Here is a 25,879-nt window from a genome sequence, read left to right on the forward strand (position 1 = left end):
ACATAATCAGTTCAACCATAATACCTAACAAGTCAAATAATACAAATTCCTCTTTCATGTACTCAGGAAGGAGTATTTCTAACAAATGCATAGTACAAAATATAAGTTCCTGCCCTGAATTTCTATTGCCGTATACACTTCTTACTACTACTACCTAGCCAGTATTTTCCTCTTTTAATTTCTCTATTAACTTTAATTAGGCTCATGAGTTTGCTGGCCAGGTGGGTTTTCCCTAAACACTCACAACTCTGTTTTCCAGGCTAGCAGTAGAATTAAGTTAAGCTGCAGATTTGAGGCCGATTCTAACATTATAAGCTGTTGAAGTTTCCAATGCCACAACTCATTTCATCCACTGAGGATTTCAGCAGGCAGCACTTTTAATAAGCCAGGCTCGACATTTTTCCAGGAATACTTTGGGATCCATTTTTGAAAGCAGTATTGGTTATAATCCCACAGCTGGAAGATTTCCGAGGAAATAATGTTTGTCCTCTTGAAAACGTGCTTGGTCCATACGGCATAAAGAACATAACAATTCTGAGCCACCGATTCTAAATTTTACTGTGACATATTTCTAATATGTAATTTTCTGACAGCATCGTCATGGGCACATGATAGAAGAATAGTAGGATTAATTCCAATTCAGTCTTATTTTCTTTCATTTTATTTTGTCTTCTAGGAAAGATAAACTTGCCTATGTTATTTATGTATTTTAGTGAATTAAAATAGATTTCAGTTGTAATTTTCTCATGAAAAATTTTAAAAACGGAACAGAACAGAGCTGAAAACCTTCCTGCGATCCTATAGGGCATTAGATCGACTCAGGTACTGGCTGCTGGTTTAATAAAAGGATAGGATTTCCATTTACTCCAGGCAGGCTTAATGTATTGATCTTAGAGTGAGACAGTCAGAATGAGTCAGGAGCCAAAGAATACACTTTATAGACACAAATAATCGTAAATTCAGAATGTCACCTTTAGGCAGAGGCATTTTTATTATTGTTAGTGGAGCTGCTGAGTAGGTTTGATGTTTTATTCTCTTGAGGACTCAATGTTCCCGAGTCCTGGAGCCCTGTCTTTATCAGGCTCACAAGGAGGGAACCCAGCCAAACTTGCTTCCTATACTTCTCTATGATTGATAGCAGATGGCATGCTTTAAAATAAACCTATCCATTAGCAGTCCTCAGTGTTTTTACTCAAGGCATTTACAACTGTCTCAAGCAGAAAACACATTCACTCCATGAGTTAGTTTCAGTCCACAACAGCTGTACAGGTGCAAATCTCTCATTAACTCTTAAATAGTGGTGAAATAAACAATGGCTTTTTCTCTGACTTTATTTAAGGGAGGATACTTCAAAGCTGCTGTGGAATTACTCTCCTCCACAACAGAGCTTCAAAGGATAGTTTTATTAAAACTGAACAATATTATGCAATGATATGCTAGTCCAAGGAATGTACATATCATGTGGTGAATGTTATAGTTTAAAAGTTTGTTTGTTTCTATGCACACAGATTTAGTGGTAAATTACCAGGCTCTCAGGAGTGTTTGTGAACAGGGAAAAAAGAATGAAGATCTCATCACGGGTCCCTGGCAGTGCTCAGGTTCTGCTTACACACACCTCTACTCAGGCACAGTGTCCCATCCTCCTCCTCTCCCCCTCCCATTGCAGAGGGAGGGTAGGGCTGAGCTTTCACCAGTAAGTTAAGTTAATGGTTTGTTTTTAGGCAGCCATTTGAATTTCCTTGCCTATTGGTAGTTAGACAATAGCAACATCATTTTTAAAGTTACCCATATTGAACACTTGTGAGATGGTTGGCCTCAGGATTTCGATCTGTGCTCAAGAGGAGAAAAAAAGCTTTGTAGTTTAAAAAGTCTTGTTGTTAACACTGGCAAACACCTAATGGCACTTATTTTGTTCCAGGTATGGGTTTCAAATCTTACAGAAATGAATTTCTTAAACCTTATCAACAACTTGAGAAAACTACTGTCACTATCCCTAATTTTACAGATAAGGAAGTCACTCTGCTCTGTTATCTTTGTTACAATTAAAAATGAGACCTTAACCATAGTATTTCCTGAAGGAAGGAATTGAGAGAATGTGTTCTAAAGCACACTGCCTGGGTTCAAATTTTTGCTTCAGCCTTTACTATCTGTATGACTGTGGGCATGTCATTTGATGGTCCTCTGTCTCCCTTTTCTCACTTCTTATAACTCTACTTTGGGCTAATAATACCTACTTAATATGGTTGTAATGATGATTGAATAAATAAATATATGTATAATGCTTAGAACAGCTCCTGGCACTTAGGAAATGTCATGTAAGTTTTAGCTATTGCACTGTCAGCACCATCATTACTAAAGTTATTAAATTGACATTGAGCCCTTAATATAAATGAGTCTTCTCTGATTATCTTCTACATCTGGGACTCTGTTTTGAAAAATTTTAATATCCAAACAAAACAATTCATTTGTTTTTATTTAACACTTTATTAGTCAAACACATACATAGTTGCCAGTCAGAGACTCTTATCAGCATGAAGTAATAAGAGTTTTCATACGAAGTTGATAAGATTTTGCCCCAAAGTAATTTGACACTCTAGCTTTAGCAGCCTTATTATTGGTGAGTGTGTTATTCCCTTAGGCCTTCTGAAATAATGAAACTGGTTAATGGAGCCCCTCATTACCTTCCATGGGTCCCCATGGGCCTATGCTGCCATGATAGGTAAACCTGAGCCAAAATATCTCTTCAATGGGCAGCTGGAGAGGCGAAGCAGTAAAAGTCATAAGATATACCCTGTGACTACCCCATCCCTTGCTATTTTTTAAAAAGTGTTGTCTGCATTAAAGGATTTTCAGAGAAGGCTCACATAATAGAGACTTGCCATCGATTTTCCAATGCACACATAGTACAGAGAGTTCTAAGAAATATGGTGGAAGAATCCAAGTGTGCACGAGGCATACATTACAACCCATCCTCTTGGTTTCTGCATGTTTCTTCACCAGCAGCCTTTTGTAGACATTGTTTTCTCAACTTTGTTGAGTGCACTTAAGCAAGTTGTTTTGTTTTTGTTTTTGTTTTTGTTTTTTTTTTGTGGTATGCGGGCCTCCCTCTGTTGTGGCCTCTCCCGTTGCGGAGCACATGTTCCGGACGCGCAGGCCCAGCGGCCATGGCTCACGGGCCCAGCCGCTCCGCGGCATGTGGGATCCTCCCAGACCGGGGCGCGAGCCCGGTTCCCCTGCATCGGCAGGCGGACGCGCAACCACTGCGCCAACAGGGAAGCCCCTATTCTTTTTTTTTTTTTTTTTTTTTTTTGTGGTATAAGCAAGTTTTAAAATAAATATATCTGTATACGAGGTGAAAAAAAAAACCTAGATTATGTGGGGAAATTTAAGTGAAGAGCAACACCTGTTAGTACTGCATTATTTTATGTTTGTATGGATATTAGATATTCAGTTATGACAATGGCAACAACTATTTGCTTACCTGAAATATTTCATTTGAATTTCTAAAAAATAATTCTATATAGGGTGTGGTTATAGAAGGTAAATGCTGGGCCAATGGATATTCCATACTGCTTGCTGTAAGCTTCGAGGGACTATGGCTGATAGTTTGAGATTACTCAAGGGCACCATGGTGTGCATTTTCGAGGAATTTGGAATATTAATGGTTCCTCTACATTTCATTGCTAGTTTTAGTATCACACTGAATGGGATTAGGTCAGCTAGATTTATAAACTCTCTAAACAGAGAGAAAGAAGGCTAAAGAATTTGAAGCCTAGGAAAAACAGTACACTTATCAGATTTAATGTCTTAGAGAAATTAAGTTTTAGTAAGAAATTATTTTTTTTCCAGAAAGATAGATATTAGGAGCTTGAAAAGATTTAAGAATATATTTAAGTTTTATGATTTTTTTGGTAGAACGAACTAAGACTATATTATTATAGTGTAATTGGGTATTAGTCATACCTATTGTTGAATTCCAAACAATCAGAATTTAGAATGCAATTGGTAGAAAGAAAGGGCAGGGAACTTGACATCAGGATACTTGCATTCTGCAAAGAAGACCAACCCAATATCAGTCTACCCTTAGGCCAATCACTCCAGCTCTTTATTTGTAAATGTAACCCCGTATCCCACCAATGCCTCAGATTCCTCAGCTGTAAGTGAAGAGGGTTACACTGGATCAGAAAATCAAATGGCAAGTGGGCTTGGGTTTTCCTCTCCCACAGCCATGACAGGCAGCAATAATCGATTACAGACTCTTCCCACGGAGCCAGGTGAGGCCTCCAAATTCTCAAAGCAGTGATCCAAGCAGCCTTCCTAAGGTCTTCATCACTCAACGTGAACTTGAAATGAGACTTGTTGGCTATGTTAGTCCCTAAAATGCAAAAATTTTAGATTAATAGTGTTTTTCACCATGAGGTGGTGTCTGTGTTTAAATGGGCAGATGTGTTAAGTGGAGAAATAGGTATCTTGGTGAGTATGGCATAAATGCTGGTGTTTTTTATATTGCCTTCAATTGCTGCATTTCTATGCGGAATGCTTTCTTTTAAGGAAATTTTGACATCCTCCCACACTGATTCATTCATTTATCATTAAGGTTTTAAAACTGCTGAACCTGTTGTATTCCTTTTGTTTTTCACTTGGCCCCATATTCAATATAACCTTAAAATACTTTCTGTTAGTTTATACCCAGTCTAGGTGCTCCTAATCTGATCCAAAAATTGTGTTCCTAATACTCTCTTCAATAGCTATTTATCCTTTGAGCCCCTTTTTTTGTTATTTTGAAAACTTGTTCTAGTTTTGCTGAGAACTTGACATTTGAAATCTCGCAGTGGTGTATATCTGTCTCTATCCCTCTCTGGGGTTTGTTTCGCTGGAAAGTTTTGGAAGTTGAGGTTTATTCCAACTATGGCCCACAGTTGGGTTCCTCTGCATTATTATTCCTGTGTCAGATAGACAGCAATTATCCAGAGCTTTCCAATGTGAATAGCAGCTTTTGTAAATTCAGGAAATTATCTTTAGTTTATGAAACATTGATAAATATGGAACCTATTATATTATCTTAAATAACAGCAATTTCTTAATAATATGTTGAGTTTAGTACCACTCCTTATAATAATTCTTCTTTTTAATATAGTTTCAGATGGAGAAAAAAAACTATCCCAGTTCAGAACTTTATGCCTATTATACATTTTAATAGCATTTTACATTTTGCAGAGTGCTTTGTAGCTCCTATTACTAGTGATTCATTAAGAAAATACGGTTATTTGGATATGAAGATGCATTGGCACTTAGGAGACAGATTTTGGGGCTTCTCTGACTCCACTATGATTTGGGTAACAATGACCAGTGGCCCCGTTCCTCTACAATCAAGCTTTCATCTCTGTAAAATGGGTACAGTAATGCTAATTTTGTTTGTGTGTATGGTAAAAAGAAATATTACCCTAGGCTATTTGCCTTAAGCTCTTCAAGAGCAGAAAGCCTTAAGTAGAGAATGAGGAGTCCTACTTACTGTGTCATCTAGGACAGTTTCGCACCCTCATGTTCCCTTTCTAACAGAGAAATAATGAAATTGTCTATGAGCCAGAGGAGTGGCTGGATAGTAGCCAAGGATTTGGGTTGAATCCCCAGTGGTGTTTGACATTTGTGTTAATCAGCTGGCTTTCTTGTCACCTGGAGTAATAAGTTGGATTTGTATGTTCAGCACAATGAAACAGGCAAACATTTTAAAAATGTTGAACGTTTAGCAAATTAACAGTTATAAGACTTCATATCCAAAGGCAATAAAGCATTGTTATACGATTAAAAATAAACAGAATTTACATTGATGATAAATATATAATTTAACTTGAGGAAAATGTGAGCAAATATATTAGCAATAATTAACACATATACTTTAAATAATATTTTAATTGTTTTCCAAACTATTTTTTTATTGCACATTTACAACAGGGCAATCAGGGCTTTAATCAGCTAGGTTCTTAATGGCTGGCTATCAGATTTGATAAAAATCAGGTCAAAGGCTTGCTGGTACAATTTCTTCTTTGAGAAATCTTCTTCTGACTATTCCCAGGAAGATTAACAAACAACAGCAACAAAACTACTTTATAATAAACAAAATAGTGAGATAACTTTATATGGAACCTTTATTTTCAAAGGATCCCAGAATGCTTATAAACTGTTATTCAAACCATATCCAGGAATCACTAAAGCATGGCCACATTTTGGAGCCAGAAGGAGAGCTCAAATGTTAGTTGAAGAGGATGTTCCTGCTCTAGAAGGGGTGTGGCTTGCATGACCTAATAGGAGTTTTCTGGCTCTAGTTTCTGCAGTGCTGTGTGGGTGGAATTCTTGTGCTTTGGAGATGCATAAGGCGAGTCTGTATTGCTGCGGAAGGTGGGAAGTGAAAGAGAATATGGTAGTGGAAAGAAGTGGCATGGGAAATGGACTGTTTATGTTCCTGTCACCAAGTGGCAGTGACTACAGCACAGTCGCCAGTTGTTAGGGCTCCCTGACCCTGGGGTAGAATAACTCTGTCCCAGGTGCCGTTTAAACCAAGTTACTTTGGTTGCCAAATGAAAAACTATTCTATGGGAATTTTTGCAGAAAAACAAAGTAATAACAAGAGTCAGGTGGCTCACATATAGAATCATAGAATATTAGAATAGGATGGACCCTAGAGATGATCTAGTCAAAAACCTTTATTTTATCTTTGAGAAAACTAGGACCCAAAGAGGGGACGTGGTGAGAGCACAACCTTAGATCAATATCAGCATCTTCCACTTGGAAGAAATCTTAGTGATGAGCTACATCTCCAACACTATTATGGAATGACTTCTAAAGTCTTTCTAAAAGTTCTTTCAGCAATTTTGTTGACTGGCAGGTATTTATGACCTCAAAGAGCAACAGCTCCCATTGTTGGAATTTTCCCCTTAGGAACATTCTTCAGAATATCCATTCTTTCATATCTTTAGTAAACATTTATTGAGTGCCAATCATGTACCAGGCGTTAAACTAGGCTTTGAAACGCAAAGGAAAATAATACTAAAACAATAGCTCCTGATATTTATTGGGAGCACACTACATGTTAGTTACCATAGGCTTTACAAGTTTTCACTCCTTTACTCCTTGCAACAAGCCTGTGAAGTGGAAACTCTATTTTCCCCAGTTACAGGTAAGGGAGAGAGTACAAGTAGCTTGCCAAAGAGAAGCAGCTAATAGGTGGCAGAGCAGGAATTTAAGCCAGGGGTGATGGTTTTAGAGCCCATGCCCTTAACTCGAACACCATGTCACTCTTTAGGGAGCTGGCTAAACCATAAATGAACAATGCAATAATTGATTCTTATTAGAGTTAAATAAGGAGGGTTCTGTAAGAGGCTTAATGGGGGATCCCAATAGCCAGAGTGGTCAGAGAGGACATCTTTGAAGGGAAGGAGTATTCCTAGGAAACAGTCATGAGAAGAGCCCTTGTCAAGGGAGGAAAAACTCAACGGCTTCCCCAGCAAGGATGGGAAGAACCGGATGGGTTTTGGAGCCCAAGCTTTCTTCCTCTAAAGTTCTCTAATTTAGTTGTACTCTTTGAGCTACACAGAGTAAAGTGAACCCCTCTATCATATACATTTGTTTTGGGATAAGTTAGGTTCTTTTTCTTGAAGAGTATTATATAAACCACTAATCAAATGAAAGGTAACTGGTAGTACCCACAATCACAAACCCTGTAAAAGGTCCATACTGCAGACTCATGATTAATAAACTACCCTGCCTCCTAGTAGAGCAGTGAGAAATCATTCTTATCTACGACACATGTCAAAGATGGGCCAGCTTATTAAGCATATTCAAATGAAAATATATCCTGCATTATACCTCAAAAATACTATATAACTTAGAACATGCTATAAGAAAAAAAATACGCATTCTGTCAGTATTGATTATGATCCTAGCACAAAATCGTATGCTTTCAAATAGTAATATTGATTTGATCTCCTACAGATAGCCTTCAAGGCCAATGGATTAAGACGGTAGTCACTTAAGAACACGCAATGTGTTCATTCTTCATGCTAGGTTTCCCTCACACTGTATTTCTTTTCCTGAGGGATGGGACTGGTAGTCTCTCAGCTAAGGGTTCCTAGGCTGGCACATCAAAAGTAAACCAAAACACTCTGTTACCTTAGAATAAGAACGAAGGAGAAACAAAAAACAAAGCTACTTAAGGAAGAGCTAAAGAATTTCCCAATGGAGGAGTATTTTTGAAATTAAATATTTCTCTATGCACGTTGACATTTAAAATGTGTGACTTAAGAGAGATCCGAAGAAAATTGTGAGAAACATAACCTTAAATATTTTGGATCACATTTTCGTGAATTATGCAGCATTTGGGCACAACTCTGAGGAAACAGAAACACTCTGGGGTAATGATGAGTAGTTGTGTGCACTTTACGTGAGCATGTATGCACACTAACACAGTTATATTTGTGGTATTATGTACTCGATATATAGACTATGTCTATGTACAGTTTTTTCCATGTCACATTTCCATCCCTGGGACTAAACGTTGGCTGTTTAGAATTTGTTTTTATGAATGCTTCCATGCTGAACTTATGGATCATAGTTATTGGAAAGCACAAATGTTGTTTTAATTCTTATGGGCAGTCAAATGGCCTTTGAAAAGTCACCCTGGGCCTATCCATAGAAATGGCATGTTGTAGACTGGACAGAACAAAGCCCCAAAAGAAATAAAGTGAAACCATGTTATCATTGGCTTCCCTTTAAACATATTAAAAACTCTCAGAAGAGATAATCTACAGTAGGGAATAGCGCTGTGCTGGCCCAGGGTGTACAGGATGACCTAATGGGTCTTTTCCATCTCTAATTCCTGTGATACTGCAGATCTAAGAGATGGAGCCAGTAATTGCTTACAACATAACAGATTCCTCTCTCTCTCCCTCCCTTTTTTCCCCCTTCCCTGGAGTTCAGCAGAGAATCTCTTAAAATAAACAAAAACTGTGAGAAACTAAGAGAAGTCAGGGACCGGCCCACTTTTTAGAGGCTGAATGTGGAAAGTATGAAGCGCTGATTTGACTATGAAGGCTGGAAAGCAGAGGGGCCTGAGCCGTTTATACTACAGGCAGTAGTTAAAAAAGAGAAAAAAAAAAAAAAAAACTTGAAAAACATGGGTGTAACCCTGGGCTTTGATAAAACTGGCCTTTCAGCCCCCTCTTGAGATTTGCACATCCCCAAGGGAAGCTGTGGTTTGGAATAAGATCGTGCATTTAATTTCACTCAGAGAACTTATTGGACTTGGCACCAAAAGAAAGCATTTGCAGTATATTTTTTGTCATGATTAGTGGCCCCCTCACCACAACATTTGATTATTTTGGAAAGGGAAAAGTTAAATCCTTGTAAAGTTGTGATTTACAATTTTCGAGCATCCAGGTAGGGAGCAAGACTTCTGCCAGCTTGATCATGGGATCCACATTGATGTGAGAAAACAAAACAGTTCTGTGGGGGAAATAGACTTGGAAGTATATCCCTTGATTATCCTGGGAGATTTTCTCTCCACACTACATCTTCTCTCAGTCACATTGACTTTGGTATCTGCTGGAACTTGTAGCAAGAAACTAGCATGCGGCTGGTTTACTTTTCATTTCTAATCTGTAGTACCTGGTATTTTTTTTTTATCGTTTGGTTTGTTTGCCCTTAACAGTTATGTAAATCTTGAGGCAAAGGAGTTAAAAGGAGTTTCTTATATTACACCCGAAAACAACCTTCACTGGACATTTTTTCTCAAGCTTTACAGTTAAGATTGGAGATCTTGTGGGTGTCTTTACTAAAATATGTCCAAATAGCCAAAGGCAAAGGGAATGACCAGCTGGGTAGCTGATGAATATTTTCCTGGTAGATGTACAACTTTCCCCACAACTGTGATGCTTGATCCTTTGACATTAAGCGCTGTTTGTGAGGTGACATTCCTTTGAACACGCAGCGTTCTGAAATCGTGTCCTGCCGCAAGGACTCAAGTAGGGTAAGTCTGAGCATCGATGCTGAATAACAGCCAGGCTAATTAGATTCTGTTTCGGTGTCCAACACTGACATACAGTCAGTCAGGTCTTGAAATAAATCTTGAAGTGGAATTAATAATAATAAATTCCACTTCTACTTTTGAATATTTTGGTCTATTTCTAGTTGGATTTGTGCTTGTTGGAAAACCATCTCTAATGTTTAGGCAGGGAGTTCTCACCATGCTTACTAAAGTGAAAGCAATTTGCTGAATAATGTCAATGTAGCAATGTTAGTGGTATTGTTGGCAGAGGGAAAACACTTTTTCTCTCGTTCTGGACTTGGACAGGAGAGAAAGATAAATACAAGAATTCCATTGGTGTTTGGGAAGTACTATACTTGTCCCAAGTTGAGTATGGTGGTTAAGGGAACGGATGAGTAAGGGCAAAGAGCCTGGGTTGTAATCCCAGCTGGCTGTGTGACCTGGGGCGAATTGTTTATCTTCTCTAAGCCTCAGTTTGTTCATCTGTACAATGGAGTAAGTAAAGCTACTTAATTTGGTTGTTGAGGGGATGGAAGGAGTTAATATAAATATATCATTAATAGTGTAATGATTGGCACATGATGAGAATTCAGCAAGTGTTAGCTATTATGGCTGTTTGATATTGACCTCATTAGCAGGATAGTTCCTGGTTGCATATTGTGATAAATTTAGATTCAGCTTCCCTGTGGAAGTAAGATATGATATCTGCTTTCTCTTTCCACTCTCACTGATTTAACCACAGTGAGTCAATAACAGTTTTCTTATTTGTCCCCACCTTTGCAAAGCTATTGTGAAATTTGAATCAAGACAATTTATTCTATATTAATGAGGCATCTTTCAGTTGCCAGTGACAGAAAACCAACTTGAACTCTCTTCTATAATTTCTCATGTTTCTAGGAATTCTGACTTCTTTTTTTCCTCTTCTCTCCTGCCCTCTCCCCTCCTCTCTCTCTCTCTCTCTCTCTCTCTCTCTCTCTCTCTCTCTCTCTCTCTCTCTCTCTCTCACACACACACACACACACACACACACACTCACACACACACTTTTTTTTACTCTCTCCCACCACTCTGCAAGATTTACTTTCCTCTCTGATGGATTCATTCTAGGCAAGCTGTCTCCACATGCTGGCAGATGCCCTGTTGCATAGGTGATCTTACAGCTAGCAATCCTAGAGGAAACATATCAAAATGATGCGGCACAGAGACAATTCCCATAGTGAAAGCTAGATTTTCCCCCCAAATATTGGTAATAGATGTAAACTCACAAGTAACTACTTGTGGCCAATTTTTCTCTACATATGCTCTTTATATATGAACAGTTTTGTAATGCCCTTGACTAAAGTAATGCAACCTTCCTGTATATTATAAACATATTTACCCCTTCCAAAAGAGATAAAACTCAAATCTCACTCTCTTACTGCATCCCAGGTTCAAGTTCAGAATCTTTGAGGGATGTGTATTTGCTCGGAGTCTGATGCAGATGTAGCAATTTCATGGTTCATTCACTGAGTGCTAAATGGTATTTTCAATTACCTTCTCCACAAACAATGGAAGAGGAAAAAGGGGATAAATCCATTAAGACTACCATTTAGAAAAGAGGAGGGGAAACAACTTACGGTACAGTGGTCAAGATTTGTTGGCATATACCATATTCTGTTAGACTGTATCAGCAGGGTCTCTTCCTTCTGGTGGTGGAGAGGATTCCATGGTCCTCAATCTGGCTGCTCTGAGATCTGCTCTGAGAGATGTCCCTTGTCCATTGTTTATCATAACCTCATCTGAGAGGGCGAAGGTTCTCCTGCTGTGACAAAGTGATTGTAAGCAGCTCATGGCATCCTCACATGGTATCAGTGCCCTGGGGATTGACTTGGGGATGGACCATTCCCCCAGAACTTTATTTGCCTAACTTCGAGTTTCTTTGATAAACACCATTAAAACCTCAGGAGGCTATTTTTGTGTTGTTTTACTTTTTTTTTGTCTCTAAGAGTTTCACATATTATTGATTATTGATTCTAAGATGCACATTATTTTTTTCATTTTTAACATTTCATTTTTAACATTTCATTTCCACATTTTAACATTGTGGAAATTGGGAAGTGTGTTGCAATCAGTAGTAGCTTAGATTAGATAAAATAAAGGAGTTTCTAAAACCAGTGAATGACCGGAGTCAAGGGCTGGATTGTAGAACCTGTTCTGGGGTTTTTTTCTTTTAGTAAGAGTCTTGGTGTGTGTTGCCCACAGCTCCCCCGCTGCCTATGCTGCTAAGAAACACACTAAAGAAGCCAAAAATTTCTACACAATTCACTGGTTAGAGTGGTGGAATATGGAGGGGCATAATGGACAAAGTAACACATTATCATACCCATTTATTATCTTTATGATTTTTAAAATTTGACTATTTACTGTTACAATACCTCTGATGTTCATCAGTGCTGTTTACCTTAGTACTGTCATCTCGGATATCTACTCCATTCTCTTCCAAAACATCTCTTGATGCCACTTGCAGAGACAGTCAAAGTTGGATTTGACTCACATGGTTGTGATCAAATCTGGCATTTAAGCTTTTTACTATGTGCTAGTGAATTATGTCTCTTTTCATAATTTCTGAAGTATTAAGTTGTCATTTGCATTTTTAAAAAAAATCAACATCAGTACAATCCTCATAGTCTTTTGCAGATTGTCTGTTCTCAGACAACTATTAGATTTAGTATATTTCCAAGGAAAAGAGCTCAGTCTCATTTGTGACCTAGGTAATTTATCAGTTTTCTCTCCATCCAGCCTTCTCAGTTCTTTGTCAATTTATTGTGCCCACATCCTTTTCAATCTGCACTTGAGTAACTCAGACCTCCCTGTTCCTTAAAACACACCTCTATCAAAACCTCCATCAAGAAGTAGGGCTGGTATTAATTAGTTTTACTTTGGTACGACTTAAAGTCAATTCTAGTTGTGCTTTCCTTTTACACTGAAATAGCAACAGTGAGGATATTTCTCACTGAGCGGGCTGGAGAGTAGACTTCCCCCTTTCCTCCTCAAGTACGGCTAGTGAAAATATTGCCCACACTGATTAAAAATAAAATTGAGTTTAGAGGACGGGTTAGATGAAGGTCTAGAACCATGTTTGCCAAACTTAATCATAAAATTATCTGGAGCATTAAAAAAAAAATTTTTCCTGGGCCCTGTTCCAGACTCATTGGGTCAGACTCTCTGGAATAAGGTCTTGAGAATCATTTTTAATGAATTCCCCAGGCAGTTCCTGTGTTCAGACAAGTTTGACTAAAATAAGCCAATAATGGGAGGGGGTATAAACAGAAGAGAGCACAGTGGATGCCACAAGACACTACATGACATGCAAAAGGTTGAAACTTTGATGAATCTTCTTCAAGTACACTCATAGTTGGTATAACTACTGAAACTGTTTTGTTCCTCTTAGAGTTCATTTTTCCTATGTTGTAATCTTTAATATATCCAAAAGGTAGGAGGTTGTATGCGGTTTGAAACCAGGGAGAACAAATGAGAATAAATCTCACAATATATGAATGTGAGGATTCTATGGAAGCAGGACACATAACCAATCTGTGCACATAAACAATCCCTTGGTCTCATCTCATTTATCTCCCACTGGGTAACTTTACTCCAAATTTAGCATTTTTTTGCTTTCATTTCTTCATATACTTTAATCTTTTAAATTTTTGTTTACGTACATGTTTATTTATAATTTTCTCCAAATTTATTGAGGACTGACTGACATAAAATTGTCTATATTAAAAGTGTACAAAGTGATGATTTGCTATACACTGTAGAATGATTACCAAGCTCAAGATAATTAATACATCCATTCCTTTACATAGTTACTCTTTTTGTGTATGTGTAATGAGAATGCTTAAATCTACTCCCAGCAACTTTTAAGTATACAATACTGTATTACTAACTATAGTCACCATGCTGTTTCTTAGATCCTCAGAACTTATTCTTCTAACTGAAAGTTTGTACACTTTTACCTACATCTCCCCCTTTTCCCTGCCCCCCAACTCCTGGCAACCATTCTGAGAGCATTATTCTAAGTGAAATAAGACAGAGAAAGACAAATACTATATGTTATCACTTATATGTAGAATCTTAAAAAAAAAGCCAATTTCATAGAAACAGAGAATAGAATGATGAGTACTTTAATATGAGATGATTTTGCAAGTATTTTTATTACTTTAGTGAATGGCAAATTTACAGGTAAAAATGATGAATACCATGATATACATGATCTTTTATAACTTTGTACTATTTAATATTTTTATACAAATATAAGCTTTGTATATTCTGTACAATTAAATGTATTCTAACATAACTGCTGAATTAAATCACCATCTACATAGGTGACATTGAAATGGTTCAAATGAATTCCTTTACATAATTTAAATAATGCTACATTGCAAATATCTTGGCAGAGGGATAAAACTACAATAATAAAAGATTTTGACAAGAGATATATTCTAAAGTATGATGGTCCCTTATTTAACTAGACCTTTCTATAAGAAGTATTCAAACCACTAGTGATTGATCAAAAATTTCTAATGTTAATTATTTAATTCATATCTTTTAGATGGGCTGTAAACTGGCTTAGGTACGTAAATTCTATATTCCATTTAGTCTCTGCTTTGTAAATCTGTGGCCAGTTACTAGTGACATTTCTGTTGGCCTGAAAAAAGAGACCAAACTGCTCCAGGTCTGAGATCATCAGTCGTATGTCTTTCCAAATCCCCTTGTGTAAGTGTTTGTGAACCCAGCAAAGAGAAAGAGTTAAGCCTATTCTAGTTGGCAGAAACTTGGTAGTTTAAAATTACATACTGACTCTGGTGTAGAGACACAAGAAATTATAGAGCAGACATTGTCCGGGACAACGTATAATTTAAAATGTACTAAAGAATGTATACCGCATGGCAAAGTAAGTGAAGTGCTTCTTCAAATATAAGTGTTTTGCATAGAAAGGCAGTAATTATCCACTCCTAGGGAAATGTTTGCATTCACTCTAAATCAATATTTACTATTCATTTCTTGTGTTCAACAAAACAGGGATTTAACTTTTTTTTAATTTTAATGAAGCACTAAGACTATAATAATTCTACAATGCAATTGTCTTGATATGAAATATTGCTAAATGGTGTTGCTATTTCGAGAAAGAGCAGTGTGAAATGGAAGGGGATCCCTATTTGTGAAATGTTACTTTGGGAACATTCAATTCATACTCAGCCAAGCAGGGCGACTCACCAGTTTTCAAAGATAACTTAAGCTGTCTCCTTGGTAAGGCCCTTAACTAGGATCATTCAGATGAGTCTTTGCCCTTATATTTTTTCCTCTTTTTCCTAACACAGACTTCATGATAATGATTCTGTTTCAGCTTAACTATTTCCTTTTTGAGGTATGTGTGAGTGTGTGTATGTGCGCATGTGTATGTAAAAAACTCTTCTATACAACCATTTTTTTCTGCAGGAGGAAAAGGTTTCTTTCCCCCTTTCCCCTCCCAATTCCTCCTGATTATTTAGTTCAAAAAAACCTCAAGGAAAATGCTAGAGGGAAAAAATAAGAAAATAGGACACATGAATACTGTATTCTGAGACAAGACTGAAAGTCTCTGGCATATTTTTATTTATAGAGCTGTGATCTGATCGTTCTATGACTTTTCTTTGGAAAACGACTACAATTTTTTATTACAGAGTCTAAAAAAGAACTGGACAATATACCGATATGTTACATTACAACATGAATATCCTTTATCTAGGCAACAGAAACAATAATGGCTTTGCCCCTGACTTTCAGGTCAAAGCAGAGTCCTTTAGTGCCCACCATTACCTTTCCAAATGCTCCATAAATGCCCGTTTCCTTATATTTCTGTCTTCCACTTCTGTGTACAGTTTAAAACCCAGTGTATTCTGTTCTTCATTTGCTTTTGTTTTTGTTATTATTTGGGGGCCACGGGGACATCTTTTTGAAAATCCCACCATTCCCATGAGGTTTTTCAGATTTTATCCTGATTAGCTTATTTGCTGTTAAAATTTAATCAATATTATATTTTCAGATGCACAGCTTCTGTAGTGTCCCTATATTATTTAAAATGAGATTTAGAGCAGGACGGGAATTAAACATAAAATATATACCTTTGCCATCTCATCACATAGTTCATGTGGCTTCTCTGCCTATAAAATATTCGTGTAACAGCAGTGTGGGGTGGGTCTGTGCTAAGTTCCTCTCTGCGCCTTCCTGCCATTCATAATTCATGAAAGCTCTTTGAGTGAGTTACAGTTTGGTATGCACTCTGGGGACAAATGATATCATTTATGTATTGTGATTGCTACTCTACTCTATCTTCCTTTTTATTGACAAGAAACAAGGGTGTTGCTTGTAGTTTTGAAACTAAATGGGGTGCAGAAATCATCCTTCTCTTTCTGAGAAGGCACCTTCTTTCTGCAGGAAATGCTATTGTAAACTGTACTGTTATAAATGGTGTATTAGTTCTCAAGATATTCCTTTCCTAATGTCTGAAGTATCAAAGTGTTCCTTTAGCATTCAGTGGAGAGAGCCATTGAAAAAGCGGGCGGTTAAGGACACGTTCCTAAAGTCTGGAAAATCAGTGGGACACTAAAAAGGGAACTGAAGTGGACCGGAAGGAACCTCTTGAGGGTGATTTAAAAAACCAGACACTGATTATGAACAGAGCTTTTACCCAAGGAACTGGAGAGGGCCAGCAAACCCATTCTACTGCACTCCAGTTAAATGTCTAGTAGTTGAGATGTTTTCTGCACAGCCCATAAAGGATAATGAGGAAGCCTTTGATAGCTTTAAAGAAAGTTGCTCTGTGGCCTATCACAAAAACCTGATCTGAGTGTAAGTGGCAAATGCTTGCAGACCCCAAAATGAAAAGGGGCATTGTCAGTTAGGTAAGACAGTTATCTTGCTAATTGCACAGGAAAAGGATCCTGATGTGAGTTTGTACCAGAGGGAAAAATAAAAGCAAGTGATGTCAGAATGTAAAATCTAAGATCTCATTTACTTAAACTGAAGTCTTCTGGAGACCTTGAAATTATCTATGATTTTACCTCTACATGATAATTATTCAATGTAGGTCAAATTAAGGGTTAACCTGCATTCTTAATTTTATTGTATTGTGTTTTGGGGGGATTATGAATTGTTCCTTATATTAGTTGGGGTTTAAAGTATTATTATATTACTTCTCTCCTGTTGCAATAATTTCTGAGATTATTCTTGTATATCACAACCCCCCAACTCTGGCAAAGATAGACTTCATGAATAATTTAAAGAAGAGAAAAGAACATTCACGTGGAAGTATTTATATTAAGTTTGGTAATGAAGAAAACAAGTTTCATTAACTGTTCTTTTCATGGTGGCTTTGCTACTCTTAGGAAAAGTCTATTAAAAATAGAAACCCTAAAATCTTCTCCCAAGGCACTGGGGACACTTGCATTGACCTTGTATTCACTCCTTCAGAATATGGGACGGTTACATTGAATAAGAGCATAGTTGAATACCTCTACTCATAGAAGTAAGTTGCTACATGGTTGATAGGCTAGTCCACCAAGAATGAAGTGATGCCTTCTTCTGGTTTTAGGCAAGAATTAATCAATCAGTTGATTAGCTTACAAACATTGATTGCACACCTTCTTGCCATGATACCCAAGTAAGTGTTGAGAGTTAGCTGAAACAGCACACCTACAAACACAAAGGAGAAAGATAAGTACTCAAAGATTTTCTTTAATTTACACATACTTCAAACAAAATTTAATGCACAGTAGAGCTATGTCCAATAAAGTCGACTTCCATAACATCAAATAACAATGCTTTTTGAATTGATGATCCGAGAGAATGGGCAGTGTAGTGTCCTACAAGGAATGTCCTCAACCACTTACTGAAAGCTTACTGCTTACATTTACATGGATGTACTGGTTATGATTCTCTCTTTATCCTAGCACTGCAGTCCTGGAAGACTGAGAGATGGCAAAATGGGGCACTAAGTCAAAACTGGTCATCACCCACACTTGGATTTGTTTCAGCTCCAGTGCTGTTCAGTGTGGTATCATTGATGGCTAGATGCCCTCTCTTATGATTATTCCACTGTCTATGTCAGCAATTCTCAAGCTTTTTGGTCTCAATAACCTTGTTTTACTAAAAAATTATCGAGGGCATTCAGTAATAGGGTGTTGTATCTATCAGTATTTACCCGAATAGAAATTTAAGCTGACATTTAAAAACATGTATTTATTAGTTTATTTTAAAAAACAACTAAACCATTTCATTAAACTGTTTTGCAGGAAAAGTAACGACTTTTTCCAAAACAAAAATATTTAGTGAGAAGAGTGGCACTGTTTTATATTTTAGCAAATCTCTTTAATGTCTAGGTTCTCGTATTTGCTTCTTCATTCAATTTGTTGTCATATCAAATAGTGTGTAGCCATTGGAAAACTTCACTATATACACATGGGAGAATGAGGGTTAAAAAGGCAAAAAATATTATTATGCAAATAGTTTTGATTCTGTAGAATCCCTGAAAAGGTCTCAGGAACCCTCAAGTATCCTCATGTATCACAGTGTTGGTCTATAATGTGTTGAGGCTATATGTCTATCTACCTACCTCATATGAGTTCAGTGCAACACCTGGCACATACTAGGTACTCAATACTGTTTCTCTTCCAATTATTCTTCTCCAGCTCAAAATAAATCTTTTAGATGTATGCTTTAGGGCTCAGATAGCTTCAGATCTTAATGATCTTTTATGTATACCTGAGGGAGAACATTCTCTCCCCCTAGATCTCAGGACCACTTTTCTTTACCTTTGAAGAAGGTTAAGAAAGAAAAGGATAAGGAAGTGGGAATGGAAAAAAAATAGGTTCTTAGGATCCTTATGAGGGATGTAATTACATATCTGGGGTCCTGGATTTCTGTAATCCTTAAGTAGCCAATCCTAGTGGATTCTAAAATACTTTCAGAAGCATACTAATTTCAAAGCAAATAAAGTATTGATAGTATGTTGCGTGGTACAGCTGAGGTATGATTGGAGGACATATCTGGAACCTGTTGTTGTTTCATCATCTGATAACTGATGCAACAGATCACAGCATATAAACATAAGTACCCTACTTTTCAGATAGGTAACTATCTGTCAATGGTCAGATCAATCCAGTGTATTTAAAGCTTGGACAAAAACAAAATTTTTTTACAGTTATTGAGTTTTTGATAATGCAATGTTAAGATTCATTTGTTTAGCTAATGCTTATGGATCATCTGCCGTGTGCTATGGGTAAAGCAATGTAGAAAGAGATATGATTTCTACCTTCAAATGCCTTGCATTCTAGTGAAATCTACCCATAAAACATGGTAATTAATGATACAGAGTAATGAATGTTAGGATGTGGAGAAAACAAGATGTTTTAAGAACTTGTAAAAAGGGGCACAACCCAGTCTTTTAGGAAGAGTGAGCCTTCAGAGGGAGAGATAAATTACCTAAGCAATGAGTGGAGCTGGCCTGGTTGGAATTCATATGAAACTGGGAAGATATGCCAAGTAGAAGGAGAGTTGAGAGAGAGAACAATCCATTTGCTGATGTGAGAGAATTTCAGTAGCTAGAGTGAGAAGTTTGTAGGCCAATCAGTGAGGGGTTGGAAATGTAAGAAGGAAGGGATTTGAAAAGAGCTTACATTTTATTTTGAGATTATTATGGAGTCTTCAGAGGGTTTTAACTAAAATATCATCACAAATAGGCTTGAATTTTGTCAAGTTCACTCTGGCTGCAGTTTGGACATAAAAACCAAGACTAGTGTTGTGTTGATCCTAGAAAAAGGGAATGGAGGCCTATATAGATAAGGCAGCAGCAAAAGTGATGACAGACAGTGGACACATTCTAGAGATATTGAGACTGCTGAATGAACAGGCTTTAATAATTGGTGCAGAGGTGGGGACGGAGTGAAGAGGAAAAATTAGTGTAATGCTCAGGTTCCTGGTATAAGCAGTTGAGTACTTTCATTGAAATAGGGATCCCAGTAGGAGAAATGTTTGAGTACAGATGTCAGGGAAAGATGATGAATTCACTATTTTTGAGATATCCAAGTGGAGTTGTTGAATATTACATAGCATCTGTGGAATCCACTAGACTATGACATCCATTAGGTTAAAGTTTATGGATTTATAGATTTCACAAGATTATGGAATCCACTAGACTAACCATCATTAAATGGAAAACTATATTGCTTTGTTTCTCCATTGTCTATCATATATCTGCCTCATAGTAGAAGTTATTTATAGAATAAATGAAAAAACAAATGGCATGAATAAAGAAATATGAGGGTCAGAGGAGAGATTTGGAATGACTAGCTAGATTTAGCAGTCATTAGCATGTGGGTGATAGCTAAAGTCAGGGGAGTAGTTAAAATAACCCATGTAGGTAACAGAGGGTGAAAGGAGAAGGGACATTAAAAACTGTCCGGAAGAATTGCAACATATAAAGAATAGACAGTAGAAAATGAATCTGCAAAAGCTATAAAGAAGAGCCAAACATTGAAAATTATATCTATTAACATTCTGTTTATAAGCAGCAGAGGCTTTCTATTTTAAGAAAAATTTAAATTTACTTGAAGAATATCTGCAGATAACAGAAATGAAGAGAAAATGGAGAACTAGTTTTGGAAAACAAAATGAGATCTGGGGAACTGCATAGAATGAACTATAACAAGTGTGATGCAGCAAGAATTGTGGGGTCTTCTGTCACTGCCAGTACATGAATATGATGTCTAACCATCCCTACACCCTGACTTGATCAGGCGTTACAGTCCCAGGAGAAAGTGTGTAGTTGGCTGAGTCCTGCCTACAGCACTATTTCCTGTTCTGGGGAAAAGAGAAGGAGGTTCTGGCCCTTCAGGTTCCTTGATGGGAAGCAACCATTATCTCCCACCAAAACTCCACACCAATGGGGCAGTCCCTGAAAGGGAAAGAGAGGTGCCCATCGCAAGGGGAGGGGAATGGATGCTGGGTAGAACAAGAAATGACAAACGTCATTATGAGACAAAAGATAGAAAACTGTATCCCTCTTCTAAATCGAGATAAATTTAGGTGAAAGAGAAAAGCAAAACCTTCTTCACTGGCAGCAGCAACAGGAGGTCATTGGTAACTTTGGCAATAGTAGTATGAGCTGTGTAGTGCTGCTGGAAACCAGACTGGAATAGATTGGGGAGTGAGAGTCGGGTGACAGAGTGAAAAGAGCTTGTGTAGAGGACCATTTCAAGAAGTTTAGTTTAAATTAATGCAAGAGAAAATTTGCTTTTATGATTTGGAAACATTCAGTATGGCAGAGAAAACAACTTTGCCCTTAAATAGGGATTTTCTAATTCTGATGGTCAGGGAAAGAGTTTTTAAGACCGCATGACCCTAGATGGGTAAATTTCCATATCTGGACAATTACCATACATTGGAATTTCTTGTTCGTTTTGCAAGGCATCAGTAAGTTGCACAACTCTGTGAATTGCTTTGCTTTTGCCTCTTAAATTCTTGGCCACATGATTTATCACTTAAATGCTTCCAGGTATGTTGCTGTTATATTGATACTTAATATTACTGTCTTTGTATTTCTCTCTAACTAGAATTTCAAACACATTGTGGGCAGGGAGCTGTTTCATTTCTCACAGTACCTGTCACAATAGTGGCATGAAATAGTGCTCATGCTTAGGGAATATTGACTGATTAGCTTATTGATTTTTAAGAACATTGACTGGAATGACATTTACCCACAAATCTTCACACAAAAAAGATTTTTAAATTGTTTTCCTCCTTGAAGTGTCATTTGATATCCACTCTGGCTTCCTTTTACCATCAAAGTTGTTATGAAAATGAATGAAAAACAACACGCATTTTTGCATTTTAAGATAGAATAAACTTTTAGATTGGAAACTTCCAAAACAAACTGAAACCAATGAAAAGTATATTTTACTGCTTTATATCTAAAAATGGCACTGCTCAATTTAAGCTATTTTTAAAACCTGTGTATTCATGCAGCTTGCATACCAAAATGAAAATTGGTGAGCTATAAAACCTTGAAAAACAGGGCTTATAATGGAAACAGTAATTGACCCTTAAGTACAACATCAAAAATACAATACTATATAATACAAAGCCCAGGGCTTGGGATCCCATCTCTGCTCTAACCTCAGACTGGCACACTGACCCAACACCACAAAGCCAACTAATAGTTATATTCTGAGATGTTTTCTTCTTACATGGCAGAAAAGTAGATATGTGATCCAATAGCCACATGCAGCTAAGCTTTGCAGGACCAGTACTCTGAATATCTTTAATGAACTCACTACTCCAGAGCTATAACACTATTAGCTAATTAGACTTGCTTGGAAAGACCATTCAATTAAAAAAAGAAAAGAAAAGAAAAAAAAAAACTGCTACTACAAGCTTTGAAGTTGTACTTTCTTGTACCATAAACTTTGGGTGTGTAACTTTATACCACAGGATTCAGTGAGGGTAGAGTAACCAATTGTCAGGAAAGCTCATGGAATTACCAAAAATATTTTCAAAATATTTAGAGTTGTCTTCAACTTTGCTCTAGTTCAGAGATGGTCTAGTTTCCCATTTCCAAGCCACAGCTATCCATTTTTAATCGTGAGAAAATGCAATCTAAACTAAAGAGGAAAATACAAGTATTAAACTTGACTAATGAGGTATGAAGGATAAATCCAGATTCCAGGTTATACCTGGATCTAGGCAAAAAGGGGAGTGTGTATACTAAGGATCTTAACCTATTCTGTTTTTTTTTTTTTTTTCCTTTATGGGAGTGGGGCAAGGGGTTAAGGGAGTTTGTTGCTAAAGAAGGAGAGTTCAGAGATTCCTTTCATTTTAAAGTTGAAATGTGAGAGCATTGCCAGCTTATTCCTTTAAGAAGCTTCCAAAGAATTTGTCAGCTAAGAATAGTCAAGATTTTGCCTTTTTAAATGTCATCTATTCACACATATTTTCGATGAGATATGTTTATCAAGGGACAGTTAGCAGGAGTCTCTGGTGTTTTCTTGTTGGGCCTTCTGTTTCTGTTGCTACCTTAAAAACTAGTGAATTTGATAAAATGAAAATGAGTGAAACATTATTGGCTCTGTTCATACTATCTCTTCATCTATACCCAGTGACCAAAACACTAAGTGAGCTTGGGAGAGAGGTCCCTGGGAGAAGATTAGAATTGGTACAGGGTGGGTATTTTTCTCTGTGGGAGTTTTTAGAAGATTTTAGAAGTTACAGTGCCTGTTTTGGGATTCTGCAATTTTGCTAAATGCAATTAAAATGTAGGGTTTTTTTTATAGTGATTTGAAAAACTGATGTGCATCTTAGAATCTCAGTGCTTAGAAGTTTATTTACCTATTATTATAATTGTTTCATATAATAAATCTGATGTTACAACAGAGCACTTCCATGATTTTTTTCATGTCTTTCTTCAAACACTAAGATCTAATTAAAATAACATCATAGTGTATATACCAATTCTATTTACTCAGTGTCATATCAAAGCATGCAGACCTCACCAACACACACTTTTTTTTTTTTCAGAAGAATGTAGTTTGATATTTATTTTAGTATAAAACGTTTGTGCACAGTGTAACAAATACAGCTTTTACAAATCTGTTTTGAAAACGTGGTGGTTGTTTATTTGGATTTCATACCCTTAAATACTTCATCCATCAGTTTTTTTACTTCTTTGTGTCTTATAACTGCTTGGCTCATACAGTCTTGAAGTTTAGCTCCAGTCAGTCCACTTCCACCTGGTTTGTGAAGACAACATAGCTTGCCTTCCTCGTCCATTACTACTGTTAAGGTTGCAGTTGCCAGATGTTCCTCCTCTTCAGTAGGGTCAACTATAAGCAGAGTGTCATCAAACACAGCAAAGGAAATTGCAACCGATGAGTTCTAATATTAAAATAACTTTTCTTTAAATGAACTTCTGCTACAGCAGTTTCTTCACTTATAGTAACTTAAGGCCACTGTACCTTTTTTAAAGCTGCTAACAAAGCAAAGGTACAAGCATCCAAAATGTTTCCATCATGGTTGAGGCAAATGAGATCACAGTATAGAACCCAAGCAAGCTTTCCTGGAGAGATACATATGTCCTTTTTCTGAATTATCTGTGAATTTTCAATGATATCTGTAATGAACTGGCTGACCACTTGGGCCTCTTCTCCAGGAGGTCCAGACCGAAATCTCCAGGAACACAGAGGTGATAGATCTAAATTAGGAGCAACATATCCTTTATCAGGGGCATCTGTTGGTGGTGCTCCAAATTCCACTTTAATTCCACAAATTACCGTAGTATTTCCCAGCTTCACTAAAGAAGAACCATCTGTAGTACCAACTGAACCTACGCTGACAGTTGTGGTTCTCAATTCACCAAATTATCTTCCATCAGGACGGCAGTTGACTTTCAAAAGTCTCCTGTAATACTCCAGAGGTTCCACAGTTTTGAACCCAGACGCCATCTTCCACCCGCGGGTCCAACACACATATTTGAACACAAATACACACTTTCTTTATTTTCTTTTTCTATTCCTTCTCTCATTCCTTATAATTCTTTCATACACTGAGTTTGCTTCACCGTATTTTAAACTGTCCATTAATTCTGCAATTTTATTCATGGCTTATTACACTGTACATAAAAAACTATGGAGGAGTAAAGTGTTAAAAAATTAACTGATATGTTCCCTTTTCTTTGAACCCTTTGGTCTTTTCCAGAAAATTCAGGGAAGAGATAACACATCAAAATGCAAAGTGAAAATAAGTAAAGTCTTAGCTTTCAGGTTTCAAGATCCTGCTCTTTGGGGAAAGTCAAAAGAACTGAAGGCATGGGCAAAATATTTGGAAAACTACCCAATAAGTAAAGAATCAAGATGTCCTCTTGCTCATTAGATAAAACTTCCTTGGGCTGGGGTCATGAAGAAAGTTGGAAAATAAACATTGAGAGTTTAGAATGGGTGGGTCCCCAAGAAAAGAAAAAGGCCCTTGTCCCAGTGTCATTGGCTGACTCTAGGTGGGTGGGGAGAAGGATGCACGAGGGGAGGGAATGTGGGGTAACAATAATCTTTAGCAGGATTGCATCTAAGTCCCAAGGGGCTTACACAGAGCCAAGGCTTCAGAGAAGGGCCCTGAGGATCAGGGTCACGGCCAGGAGGAGAACCTCTGAGTTGTCTGCTGACCTGGGCTTCAATGCCCAGTTCACACAGACATCTTGAGTCCTACCTGCCGAACTCATTCAGGTCTGGTGGGTTTCTCTGTCTTCCTTCTTTCCCAAGAACCTCTTGGATCCCTGAGCAAAAGATTTGTAGGCCCGTGGTCCAGTGGGACACAGGAATCTCTGAGAGGCCCTTTGCCATCTTTTTGGCACAAGGGAACTATTCTGTCATGAGATGCAAAAAGCTCTCTGAGCCAACTCAGGTCCACTTGCCTCAACTCACCTTGCAGCCTGCACTCTGCCAGCATCTCAGACTCCACATGGAGGGGGCAATGGTCTCTCCATACTGGATTCCCAACCCAGTCTAGGATTTCTGTTCTTTCCTCATTTGGAGCCTGACCAGATGGAGGAGGAAGCAGGGAGCTGGAAGTCTTTCTTAGCTTTCAAAGTATGATCCTCCAAGAAACTGTACTCTCAGCATAGAGTACAATCTAATTCACTAATTCATACATTTTCTATTACCTGAGTTTTCCTGCTTCTTCCTGAGGACCAAGCTAAGACTTGTTTGGTTTATTTATTTATTTTTTTCTTTAAGTTGTGGCATCCTTTCCTAGAGGTAAAAATCATAGAAGGTG

At 37.4% G+C, this 25,879-nt stretch overlaps 1 long non-coding RNA gene and 1 pseudogene across 1 annotated transcript in view; one reads left to right on the forward strand and one right to left on the reverse strand.

Annotated features, from left to right (window-relative positions):
* The first annotated feature begins 9,964 nt into the window (after positions 1-9,964).
* Positions 9,965-25,879, forward strand: part of LOC112064562 (uncharacterized) — a 94,446-nt gene continuing 78,531 nt past the window's right edge. The window contains exon 1 of the long non-coding RNA XR_002891530.2: positions 9,965-10,021. This is a non-coding gene — a long non-coding RNA (uncharacterized lncRNA). The remainder of the gene's footprint in view (positions 10,022-25,879) is intronic.
* Positions 23,729-24,555, reverse strand: LOC102994571 (exosome complex component RRP43-like; annotated as a pseudogene).

The sequence above is a fragment of the Physeter macrocephalus genome, chromosome 2 (genome assembly GCF_002837175.3).
Source record: "Physeter macrocephalus isolate SW-GA chromosome 2, ASM283717v5, whole genome shotgun sequence".
Taxonomy (NCBI): Eukaryota; Metazoa; Chordata; class Mammalia; order Artiodactyla; family Physeteridae; genus Physeter; species Physeter macrocephalus.